General features: G+C 38.1%; 1 pseudogene across 1 annotated transcript; it reads right to left on the reverse strand.

The window, feature by feature from the left end:
• Positions 1 to 869: 869 nt before the first annotated feature.
• Positions 870 to 1473, reverse strand: LOC306659401 (calcineurin subunit B type 1-like; annotated as a pseudogene). Its single transcript has one exon. The product of its transcript is annotated as a calcineurin subunit B type 1-like (transcript).
• Positions 1474 to 9690: the final 8217 nt, after the last annotated feature.

Below are 9690 nucleotides of genomic sequence, written 5' to 3' on the forward strand. Positions count from 1 at the left end.
CATGATTCAAACAGGACTTAAAGAAAAACTATTCATCCATATATAATATAACAAACGGATATCCTAAGCAGTTACATGATTACTTCAAGTTCTCTTCATTATGTAATGCAAAAGAGAAAAACCATGATTGCCTCAGAGAGCTTCTGGCCTTTACGTATAAAACCACAACTGGAAAATTACGTTTACTGAGGGACATTTAATAAATGTAATGGCTCCTAGACACAAAGTTATAGAAGGAAGCAGCCATAACCATAATGTTAAGCAGTCACTATATGAACACAAGAACGAGCTCTTGGCAGCAGCACTGAACTATATTTTCTTTTCAGCTAGAGATGAACTGAAAACTGCTCAACAATGAGACCCAGTCCCTGGAAATATATGCACAGGAATACATAAAGTTATTGACTCTTTCTTACAAAATTGTAATTAAAGTAAATAATAGGACATTAACAAATGCTTTGTCAATCTCTCAAAGGAGACAGCACAGGAAAAGGAAACTAGCTGGTCTAACACACCGCTCAAATTGTACAATCTTCTATCGACCCAAAAACTGTGTGAAATAAAAGTAAGGATGTTTTATGTTCTGCTTGGCACTTTTGTGCTCTATCATTTTGTTTCTGAATCAAGTACATTAAATTAAAGCCAATCTATTACATAAATACAAAGCTACATATGTATATACTGATATTTTCTTGTTACAAAAGATGAAGAAAAATAAATTAAAAAATCAACCTGTTTCCTTTCTCCACCACATGGATATGCTCTTTTCATGTTTCTGTCCTTCAGACTGTAAAGTGCTACACTGAGTTGAGAGAAGAGTTCAATAACAGCTGCCTTCATGAGGGTCATGTTGGAAATGTGATTTCACAGAGAAAAATACTTCCACTTAAATACACAAAGATCATTGCTGGATGTCTTGAGCAGATTTTCAGAGATGGAGAAGAAAGTAACAGTGGTGGATGCTACTCTCCAGAGAATCACACATCTACCACCATCTTTTTGTGGATATCTAGGCCACCTACAACAGTACAGAATTCTTCAAAGGATTTTCCTCCATCTCCACGCTTATCTTCATTTATTATAGTTTTGTCTACAATTTGCTATAATTGTGTATCTTTCAAATTGTTCCCAACCATCATGTTCAACTTCCCCACTGGAAATACAGCCATCTTTATCCATGACACAGATTCGGAAAGCAAACTTTAACTTCTGCTCCTATCTCCTTTGACACTGACTTGAGAGACTCCCTCAATAAACTCTTTAAAGTCTACTTCTCCATTCCCATCTGTGTCAAATATGTCTATTACTCTTTGTACTAAAGGATTCTGTTACTCTGACAAAAACATGAACTCTTCGACACTCAGAGAACCAGAATTGTCCAAATCCAGCTTCTTAAATCTCTTTCCCAGCCTTCTAATTTCATCAACATCAAAGTGAGCACATTTCCAAAGGGCAACTTGCCTCATTTCCCATTTTGCTTGCAGGTCGCCACCTAGCTCGCCTGGTGAAGTGTGGGTTCTGACCGGCTCCACAAGAAGCTGCAGCCCTGGCGGCCCAGCTGCGTCCCTCCGGACGCTCCAGGGAGGTGGAAGGCGGCGCCTTGGAGCTCATGCGGGCCGGGCCAACGAGGGAGCAGGCAGGGCGGGGAAAAGAAATTAAGGTCGAGATTCAGAGAGAGAGCCCGAAGGAGAGAAGGCGGGAGAAAGGAGAGGTGGAGAGGTAGAGAGAAGGGGAAAGAGGGCCCAGAAGACAGGGCGGCTTGGGGGCTGCAGCCCTGCGCTTGCGCGGGAGCCCTGACCGACTCACTGCAGTGGCGCGGGCTGACCTGCAACATCCAGGTACAAAGACCCGATGCGGGTGGGGGTGGGGGTGGGGAGAGAGCGAAGCTAGCAGCGCGCGGGGTGGAGGGCTATGATCTTGGTTTTCTAGAGAAGATACACACCTTTATGCTCTGTGAATTGGATCTTAAGTTAAAGAGCTACTGGCTTTGCTTGAAGTTTGACCTTGTGGCTTGTGGCCTGTATTGGCAGCTGGGCTCTGGCTTCCAGGAGGTTGGCTCATTTATTTGAGCTTTTCCTTCAGTGATGCACAGAGCCAAGATGCTACAAGTTTAACGGAGTCTAGGTTTTTCTCTTCCTAACGGTTTTCTTGTTCAGGTTCTTTGTTCTGTGCACTGGGGTTGGAACCTTGAGTCCCAGGCTCTAAGTTCAGGACATGAGTCCTCTTATCTGGTCTTTGGGGTTCAGTGCTGGACCCAGAACTCAAAGTTCTGCCTAATTTTGGGGGATCCTGTTAAGGTGTGGGAGGTAGGGAGACTAAGTATAAAAAGAAGATGATGACTCAGGACTCTTAACCAGGGAGATAACAGGAACCACTACATCAGTATCTGCTTGGTAGATACTTGGGGACCAGGTCATGGTCTTCTCCCTCCTGAACTGGATGACTTTTAGAAGTTACCTTACCTTCCTGAAAAGAGACTGCTCTTTACTAAGGGGTTGGTCTTCTGAAATGACCTCACTTATCTGAGCCTCAGTTTTCTTATGAGGATCTGAATAGCACACACATGCACGGAATTCCTGTTTGGTTGACAAGCATGACTATCTTGTCCTAGCAACTCTATTTTGAGAAAGCATGCTCCTGCCAACCTCTCCAGACCAGGGCCAACCTGTGGGACTTCCAAAAACACACTTCCAATAACACCCTAGAGGAAGTACTACCCCCATCCCCAACCAAGGGCAAGGAGTGGAGCCCTGTTCTGTGGTGGTGAGGAATGGAAATGGACCTTCCCAGGTATATTTCCCTACACTTTGACCCATTCAGCACACACTGACCTGGCCATCTGGCCATCCTGCCATCCTCAGGTCAGGGCAGACAAACTGCACACCACAGACTTGGAAGCACAGAACTCCTCATCTTGTTAGCACCTCTGACCCAAAAGCCTCCACTGGGCAAATGTGAAATTGACATTCAAGAGGCAAGTACCAATTTCTTTCCAGAAAATGCTAACTTTGGATGCTGAATTCATATAAAATGCTGAACTATGGTCATGTAAACACTAATAGTCACAGAACTATGCTCTTAAAAGGTACCACAAAAAAAGCTGTGCCAAATGATTATCATTGGCCAGTTCTGAGCATGTTCACACCACCCATGTTGCCACCTTTAGACTTTCCAGGACCTTCAGCCTTGCCAAGTGCTGTCTCCTCCATGTCCTACCAGACATCCACTTCCACCCACTTGCTGCAAAGTCATTTGGTCTTTCTAGCCTATTAAATTTCCTGCCCCTTCTATAGCCCCCTCTTTCCTCTTTTGACTTGTTGCTGTTCTTACCTTTGGCCTTTTCCTGCAGGGTTTTGCCTAATCTGTGTCCCATTCTGAATTAGCTGTCCCGAGTTGCAATCATCTTTTCTCCTTCCTTTGAGATGCAGTTTCCACTGACTGGCCCATCTTGAAGAAAAATCTGGAGACTTAAGAGATTTTTGACTCATGACTAAGACTTTATGATTTGTGTACTCTAGGACAACCCACTTATTCTGGCGCAAAATAAGGCTTTTAACCCCATGTTATTTCTTCAGGGGTGTTGTGAGCAGGATAGAGGGTGAAAAATGAGAATGTCAGTACAACACCTGTAGTGAAAACCCACCTGTCACACACTTGTAATTAAAATTTAAAAAAAATATTTTTCTTTCTTTTTTGGGGAGGGAGGAGGCCATTTGTTGCATCACAGAGTCCTATATCATGGAGAACCATGGAACTCTCAGTAACAGTTTAAGAGAGGGTTTCTAGGGAATTTGGGTTTGTGCTTTGTGATTTTGAGAACTCAAGCAAGAGACTGATCTGGAATGGATGCTGTCAAGAAGCAAGACGTCTTGATTTTTTTCTAAAATTAGGGAGGAACATTTCATTTGGTCTAAGGACATGCTGCAAGTCAAAAACTATGGAGAACTATAGAACTTGACCCAGAAATTAGCATCATATGCGGGGTTAATTGCTACACACATTTATTGATACTTTTTAAAATAATAATGTTTTATCTTCATAATGTCAAATAAATGACAGAGAAGGCTGGTTCAGCAAAGGAAAACCATCTGGCAAAGTAATCTGTAATTTCATTTTTCTATTGTGGTGACATGATAATAATCATAATATACACTGAGGAACTTAACTATGAAAAATTGATGCTGCATTCAGTATTACAATTGGAAAAGACTAATGAAATCTAAGCAAAATGTTACTTTAACATGTGGAAATTTTTAGTCAAATGTATAATACTATATAATACTTATTTATACATGTTATATTAAAATTTATTCTTCTTTATCATAAGAAGAACTAATGTCTAAATTTTAATGAATTTCCAAAGTCAATGCTCCTAATGAATATTAGAGATAATTAAAATTTTGTTCATAGTTATTCTTTGTATTTTATTACTTAATTTTTATAAGGATGCTTTGTTTTTATTGCATATATTTAAGGTGAAAATATGATAGGTTTATATTCATGTAGTGAAAGATTGTGAAATGATTACCATAGGTAAGCAAATTGAACACATGCATCAACTTCTACAGTTACTTCTTATTTTATATATATATGCGTGTGTGTGTGTGTGTGTGTGTGCGCGCGCGCGCATTAGGAGCACCTAAAATCTACTCTCTTGGAATTCTTTTAATATGCAATACAATATTATGTAATATTATTTATACAATATAAAAATATACAAGATGAGTAGGGTGGCCTTATAAATTGTCATGAAATCAGGGTACTTTCTGTATTTTACATCAGTATATCAAACAAACAGGTTTGTCCTGGGCTAACAGAAACATTTGTTCACCCCAGAAAAGATTCTAATAACTTCATATATAGAGAGTAAGGGAGGAAGTTTTAATTGTTTCACAGAATCTGTGAGACTTCACAAGCCCAATTCACTTTGTGTCCTGTCCTAGTAAAAGAGAGCATATCCCAGACATCAGATGTAAAGTAAATGCGTACATGTGGTATGTTTGATTGTAGGGAACATACATCAGGTTCACCTAATCAAATGAAAATTGAAAGTCTAAAAACAGGGAAAGACCAAGAAAGTAAATTGATTTATAAGAGTTTTATTAAGTTTTTAAATTATAGGACAAAATTCTTGGAGCTAATTTTTAACACAAGTTGTTTCAACTAAAACTGAATCAAAACCATAATTAATTCTACAAATTCAATTATGAATATGTAAATCTACCACTTTTCTTTTTTTTTATTTTATTGTAAACAAATGGGATACATGTTGTTTCTCTGTTTGTACATGGCGCAAAGGCATACCATTTGTGTAATCATAAATTTACATAGAGTAATGTTGTTTGATTCATTCTGTTATTTTTTTCCTTCCCCCCACCCCTCCCACCACTCTTTTCCCTCTATACAGTGCGTCCTTCCTCCATACTTGCCCCCCTCCCTAACCCTCACTCTAACCCTAACACTAACCCTTCCCTCCCCCCATTATGTGTCATCATCCACTTATTAGCGATATCATTCTTCCTTTGGCTTTTTGAGATTGGCTTATCTCACTTAGCATGATATTCTCCAATTTCATCCATTTGCCTGCAAATGCAATAATTTTATCATTCTTTATGGCTGAGTAATATTCCATTGTATATATATACCACAGCTTCTTTATCCACTCATCAATTGAAGGGCTGTTGGTTCCACAGTCTGGCTATTGTGAATTGAGCAGCTATGAACATTGATGTGGCTGTATCTCTGTAGTATGCTGATTTTAGGTCCTTTGGGTATAGGCCAAGGAGTGGGATAGCTGGGTCAAAAGGAGGGTCCATTCCAAGTTTTCTAAGGAATCTCCACACTGCTTTCCAGAGTGGCTGCACTAATTTGCGTCCCACCAGCAATGTATGAGTGTACCTTTCTCCCCACATCCTCGCCAACACCTGTTGTTGCTTGTATTCTTGATAATCGCCATTCTAATTGGGGTGAGATGGAATCTTAGGGTGGTTTTGATTTGCATTTCTCTTATTACTAGAGATGTTGAGCATTTTTCCATATGTTTGTTGATTGCTTGTAGATCTTCTTCTATGAAGAGTCTATTCATTTCCTTAGCCCATTTATCGACTGGATTATTTGAATTCTTGGAGTAGAGTTTTTTGAGTTCTTTATAGATTCTGGAGATTAGTGCTCTATCTGAAGTATGATTGGCAAAGATATTCTCCCACTCTGTAGGCTCTTTCTTCACATTGCTGATAGTTTCCTTTGCTGAGAGAAAGCTTTTAGTTTGAATCTATCCCAGTGGTTGATTCTAGCTTTTATTTCTTGTGCTATAGGAGTCCTGTTAAGGAAGTCTGATCCTAGACCAACAAGGTGAAGATTTGGACCTACTTTTTCTTCTATAATCTGCAGGGTGTCTGGTCTGATTCCAAGGTCCTTAATCCATTTTGAGTTTAGTTTTGTGCAGGGTGAGAGATATGGGTTTAGTTTCATTCTCTTGCATATGGACTTCCAATTCCCCAGCACCATTTGTTGAAGAGGCTATCTTTTCTCCATTGCATATTTTTGGCACCTTTGTCTAGTATGAGAAAATTGTATTTATTTGGGTTTGTGTCCGTGTCCTCTATTCTGTACCATTGATCTACCTTTCTATTTTGGTAATACCATGCCATTTTTGTTACTATTGCTTTGTAGTTGAGTTGAAGATCTGGTATTGCAATACCCCGTTTCACTCTTCCTGCTAAGGACTGCTTTAGCTATTCTGGGTTTCTTATTCTTCCAGATGAATTTCATAATTGCTTGCTCTATTTCTGTAAGGTACGTCATTGGGATTTTAATTGGAATTGCATTGAATTTGTATAGCACTTTAGGTAGTATGGCCATTTTGACAATATTAATTCTTCCTATCCAAGAACATGGAAGATCTTTCCATCTTCTAAGGTGTTCTTTAATTTCTTTCTTTAAGGTTGTATAGTTCTCATTGTAGAGGTCTTTCACCTCTTTTGTGAGATTGATTCCCAAGTATTTTATTTTTTTTCGCAGCTATTGTGAATGGGGTAGTTTTCCTAATTTCTCTTTCTGAAGATTCTTCACTTATGTATAAAAATGCGTTGGATTTATGGGCATTGATCTTGTAACCTGCTACTTTACTGAATTCACTTATGAGTTCTAAGAGTTTTCTGGTGGAATTTCCAGGTTCCTCTAAATATATAATCAAGTCATCAGTGAACAGGAATAGTTTGAGTTCTTCTTTTCCAATTCGTATCCCTTTAATTTCTTTGGTTTGTCTAATTGCTCTGGCTAGAGTCTCAAGAACGATGTTGAATAGAAGTGGTGAAAGAGGGCATCCCTGCCTTGTTCCAGTTTTTAGGGGGAATGCTTTCAGTTTTTCACCATTTAGAATGATATTAGCCGTGGGCTTAGCATAAATGGCCTTTACAATGTTAAGGAATGTTCCCACTATCCCTATTTTTTCTAGTGTTTTGAGCATGAAGGGGTGCTGTATTTTATCAAATGCTTTTTCTGCATCTATTGAAATAATCATGTGATTCTTGACTTTAAGTCTATTGACATGGTGAATGACATTTATCTATTTCCTGATGTTGAACCAACCTTGCATCCCTGGGATGAAACCCACTTGATCATGGTGCACTATCTTTTTAATATGTTTTTGTATGCGATTTGCTAAAATTTTGTTGAGAATTTTTGCGTCGATGTTCATTAAGGATATTGGTCTGAAATTTTCTTTCCTTGATGAGTCTCTGTCTGGTTTAGGTATCAGTGTGATATTGGCTTCATAGAATGAGTTTGGGAGGGTTCCCTCCTCTTCTATTTTATGGAATACTTTGAGAAGTATTGGAATGAGCTCTTCTTTAAAGGTTTGTAGAACTCGGCTGAGAACCCATCTGGTCCCGGACTTTTCTTTGTTGGTAGGCTTTTGATGACTTCTTCTATTTCAGTACTTGAAATTGGTCTATTTAAATTGTGTATGTCCTCCTCGTTCAGTTTAGGCAATTCATATGTCTCTAGAAACCTGTTGATGTCTTAGAGGTTTTCTGTTTTGTTGGAGTATAGATTTTCAAAATAGCTTCTAATTATGTTTTGTATTTCAATCCTGTCTGTTGTGATATTTCCTTGTTCATTCTGAATTTTAGTGATTTGGGTTTTCTCTCGTCTTCTCTTTGTTAGTGTGGCTAAAGGTTTATCAATTTTGTTTATTTTTTCAAAGAACCAACTATTTATTTTGTCAATTTTTTGTATTGTTTCTTTTGTTTCAATTTCATTGATTTCAGCTCTGAGTTTAACTATTTCCTGTCTTCTACTACTTTTGGTGCTAGTCTGTTCTTCTTTTTTCTAGGGCTTTGAGCTGTAGTGTTAGGTCGTTTATTTGTTGAGTTTTACTTCTTTTATTAAATGCGCTCCATGAAATAAATTTCCCTCTAAGTACTGCTTTCATAGTGTCCCAGAGATTTTGATATGATGTTTCTTTGTTCTCATTTACCTCTAAGAATTTTTTAATTTCCTTCTTAATATATTCTGTTATCCATTCATCATATAATAGCATATTGTTTAATCTCCAGATGTTGGAATAGTTTCTGTGTTTTACTCTTTCATTTATTTCTAACTTCAATCCATTATGATCTGCTAGAATACATGGTAGTGTCTCTATCTTCTTGTATTTGCTAACATTAGCTTTGTGACATAATATATGGTCTATTTTAGAGAAGGATCCATGTGCTGCTGAGAAGAAAGTGTATTCACTCTTGTTTGAATGGTATATTCTATAAATATCCGTTAAGTCTAAATTATTGATTGTGTTATTGAGATCTATGGTTTCTTTGTTCAATTTTTGTCTGGAAGATCTGTCCAGTGGTGAGAGAGGCGTGTTAAAATCACCTAGTATTATTGTGTTATGGTCTATTTGGTTTCTGAAATTGAGAAGGATTTGTTTGACATACATGGATGAGCCTCTGTTTGGGGCATAGATGTTTATGATTGTTATATCTTGCTGATTTATGCTTCCCTTAAGCAGTATGAAATGACCTTCTTTATCCCTTCTGACTAACTTTGGCTTGAAGTCCACATTATCTGAAATGAGGATGAATACTCCAGCTTTTTTGCTGAGTCCATGTGCATGGTATGTTTTTCCCCATCCTTTCACCTTTAGTCTATGGGTATCTTTTTCTATGAGGTGAGTCTCTTGCAGGCAACATATTGTTGGATCTTTCTTTTTAATCCAATCTGCCAGTCTATGTCTTTTGATTGATGAATTCAGGCCATTAACATTCAGGGTTATTATTGAGATATGATTTGGTTTCCCGATCATTTGGTTCATTTTTTAAATTTTGTTTATTTGTTTGACACAACTTGTTTCCTCCTTTATTTGACAATTCCTTTAGGATAATTCCTCCCTTTGCTCATTTGCTTCTTTGTGTTTCATCTCTTCCTCATGGAATATTTTGCTGAGAATGTTCTGTAGTGCTGGCTTTCTTTTTGTAAATTCTTTTAGCTTTTGTTTATCATGGAAGGATTTTATTTCATCGTCAAATTTGAAGGTACGTTTTGCAGGGTATGAGATTCTTGGTTGGCATCCATTTTCTTTCAGGGCTTGAAAAATGTTGTTCCAGGCCCTTCTAGCTTTTAGGGTCTGGATTGAAAAATCTGCTTATATCCGTATTGGTTTCCCCCTGAATGTAATTTCTCTCACAGCCT

Source organism: Sciurus vulgaris (assembly GCF_902686455.1).
Source record: "Sciurus vulgaris genome assembly, chromosome: 4".
Lineage (NCBI taxonomy): Eukaryota > Metazoa > Chordata > Mammalia > Rodentia > Sciuridae > Sciurus > Sciurus vulgaris.